This window comes from Vulpes vulpes, chromosome 9 (genome assembly GCF_048418805.1).
Source record: "Vulpes vulpes isolate BD-2025 chromosome 9, VulVul3, whole genome shotgun sequence".
In the NCBI taxonomy this organism is placed as follows: Eukaryota; Metazoa; Chordata; class Mammalia; order Carnivora; family Canidae; genus Vulpes; species Vulpes vulpes.
Window position 1 is genome coordinate 25926871 of NC_132788.1, and position 16968 is coordinate 25943838.

General features: G+C 35.4%; 1 pseudogene; it reads right to left on the reverse strand.

Annotated features, from left to right (window-relative positions):
* Positions 1–11203: 11203 nt before the first annotated feature.
* Positions 11204–16748, reverse strand: LOC112926732 (peptidyl-prolyl cis-trans isomerase A pseudogene; annotated as a pseudogene).
* Between the last annotated feature and the right edge of the window lie 220 nt (positions 16749–16968).

A 16968-nucleotide genomic window follows, 5' to 3' on the forward strand; every position in this document is an offset into this window, starting at 1 on the left:
TGTTGAATAACTGGAGAGAATCAGTAGCTTGGATGAAGAGAACTTTGTATACTTAATACTCAAGAGATGAGTTGCTGTATGATTATTGAACCCTTTAGTAGCAAGAACATTTCTGTGTTCCAATGAGCCTTCATATCCGGAGACAGCATGCAATGGACATGCCTATCAGTCATTCAAAGTACATTTGTCAAATGCTGACAGGGTGTAGGCAAAGACAGGAGGATGCACAGCACTTACACAGTAGGAGCAGCCATACCAAAGGAAGAAGAGATAATTTGTGAAAAATTATTGTCTTATGGTTCCTGGCAGAACTGTAAAGGTCTTAACCTTTCCATTTCCAGAGTTAAAGTATTTAATTTATTTCCCCAATAACAGGAGAAGCAGCACTATTATAACAGTATGTCTATTTATTAATATTTTTTGGATTGTATCTTAGCAGACTTAAGCAATGAAATTTGACACCATACACAGACTACTTAGGCCTAGGAAAGCTTCTGTTTGATTCCCTCTCTGTCCCACTACCTGAATGAAATCTACTAAGTTTTATATCAAAAGTCTTGGCACAAATAGTGTACATATCAGAATTTTGTGTAATGTGAGAGGAAACAAAAAGGAAGAGTGGACCTTTAATGCACTTAGGAAGGCAAGTAATATAGAAAAATCTAATCATAGTGCAACAGGAGCATATGTTTGACCAAGTGACACAAATCAACCTCACAGACACAAATGAAACGAACATAGGGACATGAGTAGTTTGGGTGGCTTAGGGCAATGCTTAAAGAAGTCATGGTAAAAATACCAATTTTAGAAACTGCCAAGTGCATTCACATAAGATCATGAGATCTTATTTGATGTTTATATTTTCTTAGATGGTCTTACTCCAGTGCCTTTCTGCTGTGGGTTCCTCTAGGTACTGCTTCTACTTCAGGGTTTCAGTAAATGGGACACATAGTTCCATTATTGAAAGGTCCTCCCTAGCTCTTGAGGCTTTGAAAATGACATCTGGAGCTGACTTAGGATGCGGGATTGATGGAAGCTTGTGGTGCTATCACTGGAGGTCCTGAAAGAGGTGAACCTCAAAAGCCTTAGACTAAGCCAGTGAGGGTGCTGAAAGCTCTGGGATGGCTTTCCCTAAATCTAAGTTCATGTTTTTTTCTCATCTGAAATTTCTCGGGCAGTGCTACCTGGGAATAAGCATCTCCCAGCACTCTAAAAATGCACGGTGGGATTTTAGGGTTATTGGGATGTGTGTTGGTTATAGATGACTGCTCCATTTACTTAAACTTGTATGATGTGGAGTCTTTAGCATATCTGATTGGAAATTCAGAAGTTACTGATTTTTCTTATGTGTCTTGGAATTCTTGCCTTCTTAATCATGAAGAAAGGCTTTGGAAGTCTAGCTTACATCGCTAAGCAATCAAATTTATGAGCACAAATCATCAAGTTCCCTTATGGAACACTGAGGGCAGAATTTGCATTGTTACTTTGACATTTTCTATAAATATTTATTTCCCATCCAGGTAGATTGGGAGCCAGGAGGTGGGCCTGAAATGCTGCCCAGGAGGCCCAAGAACATTGTGTGATCCATGGGCAGGCAATCAGGGACATTGAAGGAAGGAGGAAGAAGGTTCACTGCTTTCTGGGAGTGGGTTGTTGTGTACCAGGTGAGTGTTGAAGGTAGCTTATTGCCAAATTGCTTACGGCCTCAAAAAAAAAAAAAAAAGGCACATTGACAAATGCCTTTCCTTAAAAGAACAGAGAAGAAAATAACATAGCCATCAAGTTGTCAAAGTACAAATTGTCACAGCAGAAGGAGAAAGGAGTTAATTTACCATGAGATAGTAAATTAGGAATTACTGGGTTTTATTGGACATAGCTCTCCAGAAAGGCACTAAATACTCAATAAATAGTTTATAAACAAGTGTTTATTATCTGCCTTCTCTCCCTCTACTTAGTAGTATTGAAAGCTTTGCAGTCCTTAATGCATCAATTATTTCTTTTCCTTCTTGTTGCCACAATCTTTCTAAATTAAAATTTTCCTTACCTTTAACCTATAAACATCTCCAAGTTCCTGTTCTTTAAAAACAAAACATAAAATTACTTTTCCTGTCTTTAGTTTACTTTTTATGTAAGATTCTAACTTTCCCCCCTTCCTATCAGGAAAATAGTAGTATATGCTGTTTCCAATTCTTTTCATTCACTTCCTACCTTACAGGTTTCTGACATTTCCCCTCATTTTTCTAATGAATATACTAGTGCCGAGTCACTAATAACTTTTTCTCTATATATAAACAAATATATATACACACATATAGATGCTTATAAGCTCTGTTATATTTTTATATCTTGAGTCTTAAATGGTATTTTTTATTTTAAAATTAGAAAACCCATAACATTACCACTTAGAAGTTCATTACTATTTTGGTTTATTTTTTCCATTAAAATAACATGTACAGAAGAGTTTAAAAGTTATAACACAATACTATGAACTCCCTATATCAAATATCTGAATGAAAGAGGCGCTTTTAGGGAAATATAAATCAGTAAATTTGGCCAATAAAATTAAATTGCCGAACGCTCAGCGGTTGAGTGTCTGTCTTTGGCTCAGGGTGTGATCTCGGTCTGGGGATTGAGTCCCATATTGGGCTACCTGTGTGGGAAGCCTGCTTCTCCCTCTGCCAGTGTCTCTGCCTCTCTCTCTCTCTCTGTGTGTCTCTCATGAGTAAATAAATAAAATCTTTAAACAATAATAAAATAAAATAAAATAAAAATAAAATAAAATAAAATAAAATAAAATTGCAAGTAGTTAAAGATCTATCTTTTCACACTCAAGCTAGAACTTATATACAACTTCCAAGGAATGGATAATTTCTATTTTGTGAGAATAATTCACATGATAGACTAAGATAGCTACTCAATACATTTTATGAAATAGAATAACCATAATATAGGAATGTCACAAAGACAATGTATTAATTACATATTAATTGCATAACAAAATCATTTGTTGTGGCTTAAAACAACAAATATTTCTTATGTTATGGTTTCTGTGGGTCAAAAATCTGGGTGTGGCTTAGCTGGGTGACTTTGGCTCAAGGTCTATGAAGTTGCAGAGAAAACTGTCAGCTGGGGCTGGATTCTCAATTAGCAATATCGCACCTCAGATAAACCTCACTGGCTGCAATACTGCCACTGTGGAAAGCTTGGGGCTGTATTCTCATTTGAAGGTTGGGGGAGGTCTCTTTCTAAACCTACTCATGTGGTTTTTGGCAGCCCTCAGTCTCTTGCCACATGGGCCTCTTCATAGAACTCTATCATAACATGATAACTGCTTTACTTGACAGCAAATAATCTGAGAAAAAGTGAGAGAGCATATACAAAGTGGAATCCATAGTTTTTATAATTTTGAAGATGGCATCCCATCTCAGGTGATATATTCTACTCATTGTATGTAAGTCATTAAGTCCAGCCCACATTCAAGGGTAAAGGTTTGCACATGGGTGTGAACCTAGGAGTAGTGATAATTAAGGATTAACTTAGATGCTACTTAACTACAGACAGCCAAAGATAAAAATCGCCAAACCTATCAACACAGATACAAATGCTACATAAACTATTTTCAAATTGAATTTAACTTCAAAGTAAAAGAATAATACATCATGACCAAGCAGTGCTTATTTGGGAATGAAAGGGTGGTCCAACATTAAAAAAAACAATTAATTTAATATACAAAATTGTTTCATTTTTATTACAGCTTTATTTATTCTTCCATTGATGGATACTTAGGTTTTTCTCATACCTTTGGATATTGTGAATAATGTTGCAATAAACATGAGGGTGCACATATTACTTCAATATCCTGTTCTCATTTCTTTAGAAGTGTAACTGTTGGATTATATAATAGAACTATTTTTGATATTTTGAGGAACCTCAATTTTGGTTTCCATAGTGGCTGAACCAATTAATGTTTCCATCAGTGGAGTACAAGTGTTTCCTTTGTTCCATATTCTCAGTGACATGTGTTACTTTTTGTCCTCTTGATAGCTGCCCTCTAACAGGTGTGAGGTGATATGTCATTCTAGTTTTTATTTGCATTTCACCAATGATTAGTGATGTTGAACATCTTTTCATGTATGTACCTGATGTCCATTTGGATGACTTTAGAAAAAATTATCTGCTTAGTTCATCTGCCCATTTTGTAGTTGACTTGTTTGTTTATTTTTTTATTGAGATACATGAGCTCTTTATATATTTTGAATATTAACCTGATATTTGGTTTGCAAATATTTTCTCTCATTTTGTAGGTTGTATTTTCATTTTGTTGATTGTTTCTTTTGCTGTACAGAGCTGTTAAGATTGAGGCAGTCCAATTTGTTGATTTTGCTATTGTTGTTTGTGCTTTTGGTGTCATTTCCAGAAAATCATTGCCCAGATCAATGTTGAGGAGCTTCTCTGTTTTCTTTGAGGAGTTTTATGGTATCAGGTCTTATATTTAAGTCTTTGATCCATTTTGTTTTTTTGTGTGAGTGGGGTAAGAAAGGGGTCCAATTTCATATTTCTGCATGTTTATTCTGTTTTCTCAACACCATTTGTCAAGGAGAATACCCTTTCCTCTTTGGCTGTCCTTGGCTCTCTGCTATATTAGTTGACTGTATCTGCAGGGCTTTATTTCTGGGCTCTCTATTGTGTTCCACTGCTCTATGCATCTGTTTTCATGCCAGTACCCTGCTGTTTTAATTACTACAGTTTTGTAGTACAGATTGAAATCAGGAAGTGTGATGTCTTCAGCTTTATTATTTTCTTTTCATGATTGTTTTGGCCATTCAGGGTCATTTTTGTTTTTTTTCTATTTTTGTGAAAAATGCCTTTGAAAATTTCATAAGGGATGTATTGAATCTTTAGCTGACTTTGGATAGTACTGATATTTTAACAATGTTAGTTATTCTAACCCATGATATAGATGTCTTTTCAGTTGTGTCTTTGATTTCTTTCAACAAATTCTTGTAGTTTTGTTATATAGATCTTTTACTTCCTTGGTTAAATGTGTTCCTAGGTATTTTATTTTTGTTTTTGATATTATTGGAAATTAGTATTCTCCATTTCTTTTACATCTACTTCATTATTAGTGTATAGAAAAGCAACTGATTTCTGTATGTAGATTTTATATACTGTAACTTTATTGAATTTTTGACTAGTTTCAACAGTTTTTTGTTGAGTCTTAGTATTTTTCTATCTGTAAAATCAAATCAATAATGACAATGTAACTTATTTTTTTTCTGATTTGGATACCTTTTCTTTCTTTGTCTTGCCTAATTGCTCTAGTTAGGACTTCCAGTACTATGTTGAATAAGAGTGGTGAGAATGAACATCTTGTCTTGTTCTTGATCTTAGAGGAAAAGCTTTCAGTCTTTCACCATTTAGTATGATATAAGCTATGAATTTATCATATATGGCCTTTATTATGTCAAGATCTGTTTATTCTACATCCAATCTAGAATATTCTTTTCCTAATTTTTGAGGTGTAAAGTTAAGTTGTTTATTTGAGATCTTTCTAATTTCTTAATATATACATTTATCGCTATATACCTTCCCTCTAAGAAGTGCAGCATTGCATAGAATTTTGGTATGTTGTAGTTCCCTTTCATTTGTTTGAAAATATTTTTTGATTTCTCTTTTGGTTTATTTGACCTATTAGTTGTTTAGAAGTATGTTATTTAGTTTCCACAAAAAGCTGTATATTTTAGAGATTTCCTTATGTTATTGATTTCTAGTTTCATACTATTATGGTCAGAAAAATACTTGACATGATATCATTCTTAAATCTACTAAGACTTAATTTTGCATCTTATCTATTCTGCAGAATGTTCTGTGTATATTTGAGAGGAATATGTATTTTGTTGCTGTTGGATAAAATGTTTTATTTTATTTTACTATTTTTTAAATCCCATGTTTGTTTGTTTTTTTTGAAATTTTATTTAAAATCAGTTAATTAACATATAATGTATTTTGGTTTCAGAGGTAGAGGTCATTGATTCATCAGTCTTACATAACACCCAGTGCTCATTACATCATTTGCCCTCTTTAATGCCCATCACCCAGTTACCCTGTCCCCTTACCCTCCTCTCCTCCAGCGACCTCAGTTTGTTTCCCATGATTCAGAGTCTCTGATGGTTTATCTCCCTCTCTGATTTTGTTTTCTTTTATTTTTTTTCTCTTTTCCACTATGGCCTTCTGTTCTGTTTTTTAATTTCCATGTATGAGTGAGATCATATGATTGTCTTTCTCTGATTGACTTATTTTCCTTAGCATAGTATCCTCTAATTGCATCCATGTCATTGCAAATGGTGAGGTTTCACTTTTTGATGGCTGAGTAGTATTCCATTGTATATATATACCATATAATATGAATGTGGCAAATGGTTGAGGGGTATATACCATATCTTCTTTATCTATTCATCTGTTGATGGATATCTGGGCTCTTTCCATAGTTTGGCTATTGTGGATGTTACTGCTATAAAATGGTGCAGGGGCCCCTTTGGATTACAGCATTTGTGTCTTTGGGATAAATATCCAGTAGTGCAATTGCTGGGTTGTAGGGTAGCTCTATATTTGACTTTTTGAGGAATCTCCATATTTTTTACTAGAGTGGCTATACTATTTTGCGTTTCTACCAACAGTGTAAGAGGGTTTCTCTTTCTCCACATCCTTGCCCACATTTGTTACTTCCTGACTTATTAATTTTAGCCATTCTGACAGGAGTGAGGTTGTATCTCATTGTGATTTTGATTTGTGTTTTCCTGATGCTGAGTGATGTTGAAACTTTTTTCATGTGTCTGTTGCTCATTTGTGTGTCTTCTTTGGAGAAATGTCAGTTCATGTCTTCTGCCCATTTCTTGACTGGATTATTTGTTCTTTGGGTCTTGAGTTTGATAAGTTCTTTATAGATTTTGGATACTAGCCCTTTATCTGATAAGACTTTTGCAAATATCTTCTCTCACTCTTTTGATTATCTTTTGGTTTTGTTGACTGTTTCCTTTGCTGTGCAAAAGCTTTTTATCTTGATGAGGTCCTAATAGTTCATTTTTGCCTTTGTTTTCCTTGCCTTTGGAGATGTACCTAGTAAGAAGTTGATGTGGCCGAGGTCACAAAGGTTGTTGCCTGTGTTCTCTTCTAGGATTTTGATGGATTCATGTCTCACACTTACATCTTTCATCCATTTTGAATGAGGAAATGGTGCAGTTTCATTCTTCTGCATGTGGCTGTCCAATATTTCCAACACCATTTGTTGAAGAGACTGTCTTCTTGGGTATTATTTCCGGCTTGTCAAAGATGAGTTGACCATAGAGTTGAGGGTCCATTTCTGGGTTCTCTATTCTGTATTCTGTTCCATTGATCTATGTGTCTGTTTTTGTGCCAGTACTATACTGTCTTGATGAATAAAAATTTCTAATAGAGTTAAGTCCGGTATTGTGATGCCACCAGCTTTGGTTTTCTTTTTCAACATTCCTTTTGCTATTTGGGGTCTTTTCTGGTTCCATACAAATGACAGGATTATTTGTCCCAACTCTGTGAAATAAGTTAATGCTATTTTGATAGAGATTGCATTGAATGTATAGATTGCTCTAGGTAGCATAGACTTTTTTTTTCATTTTTAAAAAATTTAGCTTCAATTTGCCTACATATAGTACATTATTAGTTTCAGATGTTTTTTTAGTTTTCAGTAATTCATCAGTTGCATATAACACCCAGTGTTCATTACAGCACATACCCTCCTCAATGCCTGTCACTCAATTACCTCATCCCCCCACACCTTCTCTTCAGTAACCCTCAGTTAAGTGTCTCTTATAGTTTGTCTTTCTCTCTGACTTTTCCCCATGCAGTTTCCCCTTCTTCCCTTATGGTGCCTTGTACTATTTCTTATATTCTGCATATGAGTGAAACCATATGATAGTTGTCTTTCTCCTATTGACATATTTTACTCAGCATAGTACCCTCTAGTTCCATCCACATTGATGTAAATGGTAGGTATTCAACCTTTCTGATGGCTGAGTAATATTCCATTGTCTACGTATACCACATCTTCTTTATCTATTCATCTGCCAAAGGACATTGTGGCTCCTTCTAGAATTTGGCTATTGTGGACACTGGAGCATAGACATTTTAACAATATATCTTCTTCCAATCCATGAGCATGGAATGTTTTTCCATTTCTTTGTGTCTTCCTCAATTTTTTCACGAATGTTCTATAGTTTTCAGAGTACAGATCCTTCGCATCTTTGGTTAGGTTTATTCCTAGGTATCTTATGGTTTTGGGTGCAATTGTAAATGTGGTTGACTCCTTAATTTCTCTTTCTTCTACCTCATTGTTAGTGTATAGAAATGCAACTGATTTCTGTGCACTGATTTTATATCCTGCCACTTTGCTGAATTCACCTGTGAGTTCTAGCAATTGTAGGGTGGAGTTTTTGGGTTTTCCACATAGAGTATCATGTCATCAGCAAAGGGTGAGAGTTTGACTTCTTTGGTGATTTGGATGTCTTTTATTTTTCTGTTTGTTGTCTGATTGTTGAAGCTAGGATTTCTAGTATTATGTCAAACAGCAGTGGTGATAGCGGACTGGATAGAATGTTTTATATGTCTGTTAGGTCCACTTGGTTTAAAGTATGGTTCAAGTCTAATGTTTCCTTGTTAATTTTCTCTGTATAAGTCTTTTTTGATTTTGTTTTATTTGTTTCTTTGTTTTTCAGATTCCATATACAGGTGAAATAATAGAGTATTTGTCTTTCTCTTACTTATTTCACTTAGCATAATACCATTTAGGTCTATCTATGTTGTTTTAAATGGCAAGATTTCATTCTTTGTTATGGTTGAGTCATATTACTTACACACACACACACACATATACACCACATCTTTATCCATTCATCTATTGATGGACATTTAGATTGCTACCATATCTAGGTAATTGTAAATAATGCTGCAATGAACATAGGAGTGCATATGTCTTTTTGAATAGTGTCTTCATATTCTTTGGACAAAATCTAGAAGTGAAATTGCTGGATTGCATTATAGTTCTATTTTTAATTTTTTAAGGAACCTCAATGTTGGTTTTCATAGTAGCCATACCAGTTTACATCTCCAACAGCAGTGCATGAGAATTCTTCTCCTCCCCCCACATCCTTGCTAATCCTTGTTATTTCTTGTCTTTTTGATAACAGCCAACTTGACAGGTGTGAGGTGATACCTCATTGTGGTTTTGATTTGTATTTCTTTGATGTGATGCTGAACATTTTTTCATGTATCTGTTGGCCATCTGTATGTCTTTTTGGACAAAATGTCTTTGCAGATCCTCTTCCCATTTTTTAATCAGATGATTTACTTTTGTTGATATTGAGTTTTATAAGCTTTTAAAATTTATTTTGGATGTCAACCCCTTATTGGATATATTGTGAATATCTTCTCCTATTCACCAGGTTGCTTTTTTGTTTTGTTGATTTTTTTGTTTGTTTGATGTAGTCTCATTTGTTTTAGTTTTGTTTTTGTTGTTCTTGTCTGAGGAGACAGATCCAAAAAAAAAAATATCACTAAGATTAATGTCAAAGAACTTACTGCCTATGTTTTCTTCTAGGCATTTTATGGTTTCAGGTCTTATATTTAAATCTTTAATTCACTTTGAATTTATTTTTGTATGCTGTGTAAGAGAGAGGTTCAATCCCATTCTTTTGCATGTAGATGTCCAGTTTTCCCAACACCAGTTACTGAAGAGACTGTCTTTTCCCCATTGTATATTCTTACCAACTTTGTCATAATTAACCATATGAACATAGATTTATTTCTGAGGTCTCTATTATGTTCCATTGATCAATGTGTCTATTTGTATGCCAGTACCATACTGTTTAGATTACTATAGCTTTATAGTATAATTTTAAATCTAGGACCATTATACCTCCAGCTTTTTTTCTGTCTCAGGATTACTTTGGCTACTCAGGGTCTTCTGTGCTTCTATAGAAATTTTAGGATTGTTTCAATTTTGTGAAAAGTATCTGGTATTTTGATAGAGATTGCATTTAATATGAAGATTGCTTTGTGTAGTATGGACATTTTAACAATATTAAATCTTCTAATCCATGAGCATAGTATATCTTTCCATTTATTTGTGTTACCTTTAATTTCTTTCATCAGTGTCTTATAGTCTTCAGAAGACATGTATTTTGCCTCTTTGGTTAAATTTATTCTCTGTCATTTTATTATTTTTTTAAAATATAATTGTAAATGGCATTGTTTTCTTGTCATTCTGATAGTTCATTATTAGTGTATAGCACAGATTTCCAAATATTTATTTTGTATCCTGCAAATTTATTGAATTCATTTATTTATTCTAATAGATTTTTTTTTTATAAAACCTTAAGGTTTTATATATGTAATATTGTGTCACCAACATAGAGTTAACAATTTTACTTCTTCCTTTCCAATTTGGATGTCTTTTATTTTGGTTTAGGTGTCACTGATGCTGGCCTCATAGAATGAGATTGGAAGCATTCCTCCCATTTCAATTTGTTGGAATAGTTTGAAAAGGATAGGTATTATCTGTTCTTTAAGTATTTGGTAAAATGGAACTGTGAAGCTGTCTGGTTTTGGATTTTTTTTTGTTAGGATTTTTTATTACTGGTTCATTTTTATTACTAGTAATCAGTCTGTTCAGATTTTCTATATCTTCCTGATTCATCTTGGAATATTGTATGTTTCCAGGGATTTATCCATTTCTTCTAGGTTGTCTAATTTACTGGCATATAATTGCTTATAATAGTCTTTTATGATCCTTTGTGTTTCTGTGATATCAGTTATAACTACTCCTTTTTCATTTCTGATTTTATTTGTACCTTTTCTCTTATTTTCTTGGTGGCTTTTGCTAAAGGTTTATCTATTTCATTTATCTTTTTGAAGAAAAATTATTTTTTCTTTTCTATATTTTTAGTTTTTGTTTATTTCTTCTCTCAGTTTTATTATTTCCTTCTTTCTACTAATTTTTTTTTGTAGTTCCTTCAGGAATAAGGTTAGATTGCTTACATTTGAGATTTTTCATGTTTTCAGAGCTGGACCTATATCACTATAAACTTCCCTTTTAGACCTGCTTTTGCTGTATCTAATAGGTTTTGGAACATTGTGTTTCATTTTTTAAAAGATAAAACACAAGTCAAATGTATTAGATTTGTCCACAGTCAGCAATGGTGATCTTCTTGCTGGTACTGCCATTCCTGGGCCAAGAGTGCTCCATGGCTTCCACAACTTTCATCCCCTCTTTCACCTCACCAAAGACCATGTGCTAGCCATCCAATCATTCAATCTTGCCAGTGCAGATGAAAAACTGAGAACTGTTTGTGTTGGGTCCAGCATTTGCCATGGATGAATTGCTGGGACCAGTGTCCTTCAGGATGAAATTCTCCCCATAGATGGACTTACTACCAGTACCATTATAGTGTATGAAGTCACCACCTTGCTGCACATAAATCCTAGAATAATTCTGTGAAAGCAGGAAACTTTTAACCAAATCGTTTCTCCTCAGTGTTTAGAGCACAAAAGTTCTCTGCTGTATTTGGAAATTTGTCTACAAAGAGCTCCAAGGAGATGTGGCCCAAAGGCTTATTGTCCATGGCGATGTTGAAGAACACAGTGGGGTTGACTGTAGCTGGGTGGCACTAGAGGCTCTATGGCAGCAGCATCTGCAAAGCCTATGTTTTCATTTTCAGTTGTCTCTAGGTAGTTTTTTAATTTTCTTTGAATTTTTCATTGACCCATTTGTTATTTAGTGGCATGTTTTGTTTCCATTTTTATGTTTGCTGTATTTTCCACTTGTCTTATAATTGATTTCTAGTTTTAGGTCATTGTGGTTGGAAAAGATGCTTGATATGATTTCAATCTTCTTAACTTTATTGAAACTTGTTTTGTGGCCTCATATGGTCTATCCTGGAGAATGTTCCATGTGCACTTGAGAAGAATGTGTATTCTAATTTGGGGCTGAATGTTCTATATCTATTAGGTTTTTCTGTTCTAATGTATCATTTAAGACCAATATTTCCATTTTAATTTTTTGTCTGGGCAATCTATCCATTGATGTAAGTGGGGTGTTAAAGTTTCCTACCACTACTGTACTGTTAATTTCTCCCTTAGTGTCTTTTAATATTTGTTTTGTATGTTTAGGTGCTCCTATGTTGTTTGCATAAATATTTAAAAGTGCTACATCTTCTTGTTGAATTGATCCCTTCATCATTATACAATGATCTTTGTGTTGTTACATTTTATTTTAAAGTCTATTTTGCTTGATGTTTGTAGCAGCATTATCTACGATAGCTAAATTATGGAAAAAGTCCAAGTGCCCATCAACTGATGAATGGATAAAGAAGATGTGGTGTATATATACAATAGAATATTACATGGCCATAAAAAAGAATGAAAGCTTGCCACTTGGCAATGACATGAATGGAGCTAGAGAATATAATGCTAAGTGAAATAAGTCAATCAGAGAAAGACAAATACCATATGATTTCACCAATAGGTGGAATTTAAGAAACAAAACAAGTAGCAAAGGGGAAAAAAAGAAAGAAGCAAACCAAGAAATAGACTCAACCTTAGAGAACAAACTGATGGTTACCAGATCAGAGGTGGGTGGGGGGATGGCTGAAAGAGGTGACGGGGATTAAGGAGTACATTTGTTGTGATGAGCACTGGGTGTTTTTTTTTTTTTTAAGCACTGGGTGTTGTATGGAAGTGTTGAGTGACTGTGTTGTACACCTGAAACTAATATAACACTATATGTTAACTAACTGGAATTTAAATAAAAACTTAAAAAACAAAAGATTTTAAACAAAAGATTTATTTAACTAACTAAATAAATTTTTAAAAAGTCTATTTTGTCTGATATGTGTGTCACCACCATAGTTTTCTTTCTGTTACCATTTGTGTGAAATATCTTTTTCTTTCACTTTCAATGTGCTTATCTTTAGGTTTGAAGTGAATCTCCTGTAGGCAGCATGTAAATATAGGTCTCTCTTTTTTTAAAGATTTTATTTATTTATTTGGGGGTTGGGGCGGGGAAGGAGCACAGGGAGAGGGACAGGCAGACTGCACTGAGCATAAAGCCTGATGTAGGGCTTGATCCCACGACCCTGTGATCAAGGACTGAGCCAAAACCAAGAGTCAGACACACTTAACTGACTGAACTATCCAGGTGCCACCTTTTCTTGTTTTAATCCATTCAGACCCTATGTTTTCTGATTGGAGCATTTAGGCCATTTACATTTAATTATTGATAGGTATTTACTTATGGCCATTTTGTTGATTGTTTTTGTAGTTCTCTGTTCTTTTGTTTCTTCTCTTGCTCTCTTACCCTTAGATGAATTTCTTTAGTGTTACATTTGAATACCATTCTCTTTATTTTTTGTGTACCTATTATAGGTTTTTTGTTTGTAGTTACCAGGATGTTCATGTATAACAACCTATATATGTATATAACAGCCTATTTTAAATTGGTGGTCATTTAAATTTGAATGCATTCTAAAAGCTCTACATTTCTCCTCCCCCATTTCATGTTTTATATTTTTGACATATTTTAAATCTTTTTATTTTGTATATCTCTTAATTAATTATTGCATTTATACTTGATTTTACTATTTTTGTCTTCTAACCTACACACTAACTTTATAACTGATTGAACCACTACCTTTATTATATGTTTGCCTTTATTAATGAGATTTTTTCTATCATATATTTTCTTATTTCTAGAAATGGCCTTTTCTTTTCCACTTAAAGAAGTCCCTTTAGTATTTATTATACAACTTTCCTGTTGGGGGGAGGCATGACTGCTGGGAGTGTACTGATTTGCAGGACTATCCCCATGCCTGGCTGGCTGCATAGTCCTTCCATGATTCCTAAGCTGGTGGGTGGGGGTGGCCCCCAGCCTGGTTGGGTATAAAGCCTGGTTGTAACTGCTATCGAGTGTGCTGGTGGGTGAAGATATTGTCTTGTCAACTACAGTTCTTGCCAAGGTGCATGGTTATGCATGGCTGTCAATGGGGCAGGCCACCTCCTGTTAGTAGTCTACAAAGAGGATTTTAAAATGTTGCCTTCCAGCTCCAGGATCAGCACAGCAGATCAACTTAGCAAAATGCCTATCAGGGAGAACTTCAGCTGCCTCCTCCCTCTCCAGCAGGGGTTCCATTTTTAGTCAGTGGGTCTCCATCACCTATGGTCTCTATCCTTTTCAATCTGGCATTTTTGTGCTGGTTTATAGGTTGAATCAGTCTATGAATGTGTCCTTTAAGAGTGGGTTTTCTTTTTCCTTCAGCTCTATGGTTTTCCTGGAGCGATTCCCTGGTGTTTTTCAAATCCATGTGTTTTGGGGGCCTTTCTCTCTGATGCAGGACTGAGGGCTGTGGAACCTCCTTTGTCTCTTTGGATGCTTGCTGTCCCTTGTTGTGGAGGCTCTGTTGATTCAGTTTCTAAGTCCTCTTCAGAGGGAATTATTCCCTATGTAGTGGATTTGTTGGGTCTATGAGAGATGAGCTCAGGATTTTCCTATATCACCATCTTGAAAACCATTCATTGAATTACTCAGCTCTGGAACTTTGTTGGTATCTTTGATAGCAAGTTTATTTTAGTCATGCATTTTTTTCCCCCTGTATTAAGCTATTTGAATTTTCTTGTAGCTCACTGATTTTTTTCCCCAACAGCTATTTTTTGGTTTAATTTTTCCAGTTTTATTGAAATATAATTTATATACATCATTGTATAAGTTAAAGGGATACTGCATGGTTTTACTTACATATATTGTGAGATGATTACAGTAAGTTAGTTAACATCCATTATCTCCTATAGATACAATAAAAAGAGAAAGCAAAGAAAGAAAAAAAGTTTTTTTCCTTTTGATAAGAATTCTTAGGATTTTCTCTCTTAACTTTTCTGTATACAGCATCATTAACCATAGTCATGTTGTACATTATATGCCTAGTACTTATTTATCCTGTAACTTGAAGTCTGTATCTTTCAACCCCCTTCCTCTATTTCCTCTTATCCTACTCCCTGCTTCTGGGAACCACACATCATATCTTTTTCTGAGTTTTTTAAAAAGATATTTGTTTGTTTATTTATTTATTTATTTATTTATTTATTCATTCATTCATTCATTCATTCATGAGACACACACACACACACACAGAGAGAGAGAGAGAGAGAGAGAGAGAGGCAGAGACACAGGCAGAGGGAGAAGCAGGCTCCACGCAGGGAGCCCGATGTGGGACTTGATCCTGGGATTGAGGATCAGGCCCTGGGCCAAAGGTGGCGCTAAACCGCCTAGCCACCCGGGCTGCCCTTTTTCTGAGTTTTTTGTTTGCTCATTTGTTTTATATTCCACATATAACTAAGATCATATAGTATTTGCTTTTCTCTATTTCACTTACCGCAATACCCTCAAAGTTCATCCATGTTGTTATAAATGTCAGGATTTCCTTGTGTTTTTTAAATTTTTATGCTTGATTTTTTTAAAAAAGATTTTATTCATTTATTCATGAGAGATACACACACACACAGAGGTAGAGACACAGGTAGAGGGAGAAGCAGGCTGGGACTCGATCCCGGAACTCCAGGATCAGGCCCTGGGCTGAAGGAAGGTGCCAAACCGCAGATCCACCCAGGGATCCCCTTTATGTTTGATTTTTATTGTTTTAAAGATTTATTTATTTATGAGAGAAAGAGAGAGTGGATGAACAGGAAGGAGGGGCAGAGGAAGAGGGAGAGAGAATCCTCAAGCAGATTGCTTGCTGGGCATGGAGCCCAGTGCAGGACTTGATCTCAGGATCCTAAGATCATTACCTGAGCTAAAATCAAGAGTTGGCTGCCTAGAACCACCCATGTGCCCCCTCTGTGTGTGTGCACATGTGTGTGTGTGTGTGTGTGCGTGTGCGTATGTGTGTGTGTTTATGGCTAAATAATGTTCCATTGTATATATTTGTACCACAACTTCTTTATCCACGCATCTGTTGATGGACACCTGGATTGTTTCCATGTCCATGCCTATTGCAAGTAAAGCTGTTATGAACATGAGGGTGCAGATATCTTTCTGAATTAGTGTTTTCTCAAAACACTAAGTTTGAATTCTTTATCATGTAGATCATGGATTTGAACTCAGGTGTTGGGAATTATTATTTTCCTTTTGGTGATGGCATATTTCCTCAATTAGTCTTATTCAGATGTGTGTTCATTGTTTAGGATTTCTGTGGGTTGACCTGCCCACTCTCTCTCCTGTGGCAGAATTCTAAATTCTTTTTTTTCCTCTTGTTCTTACAACTCACCAGGCTGGCTGCTGGAAACTTCCTTCTACTTTCCAGAGGATGGCACTAAAGCACCAGTTTGTGGTTTTTCCCTCGCTGACCCTGGTCTGTTTTCCAGAGAGCATTCTAGTTACCAGACTTGCTCACTGCAGCACCCAGGAGCAAGTCTGAGGATCTGGGGGTGGGAAGGGGCAGAGGAGGCCTGGGGTTAGCAGTGGTAGGGGGTGTTGGGGGCACAATGTGAGGGTGATCCTCTGGTGGGTTACTCCCAGAGGCTTGTGTGCAAACTTTCTGCTGAAGTCCTGAAGCAGTCAGCAGGGGCTCTGTCCCCTCAGACTGGTGGTCATGCCTCAGTACTCCAGGTGCTGCCAAAGAGAAACAAGACTTCTCTGACCCTAAATGGCACAGCTGGGAAGACAAGCTCATTATTGGAAAATTATTATCTTTTTTGTGTGTGATGACGTTTCCTTGATTTTTCATGTTTCTTGTAGTTTCTGTTGCTGTCTTTACATTTGTTGTAGCAGACAACAAATGTACTTAAATCTTTGCTAGTCACCTTTGGATGGGGTATTCTGTTTGATGGTCTTGTTCTTTTTTTTTTTTTTTTTAGAGATTTTATTTATTTATTCATGAGAGATACAGAGAG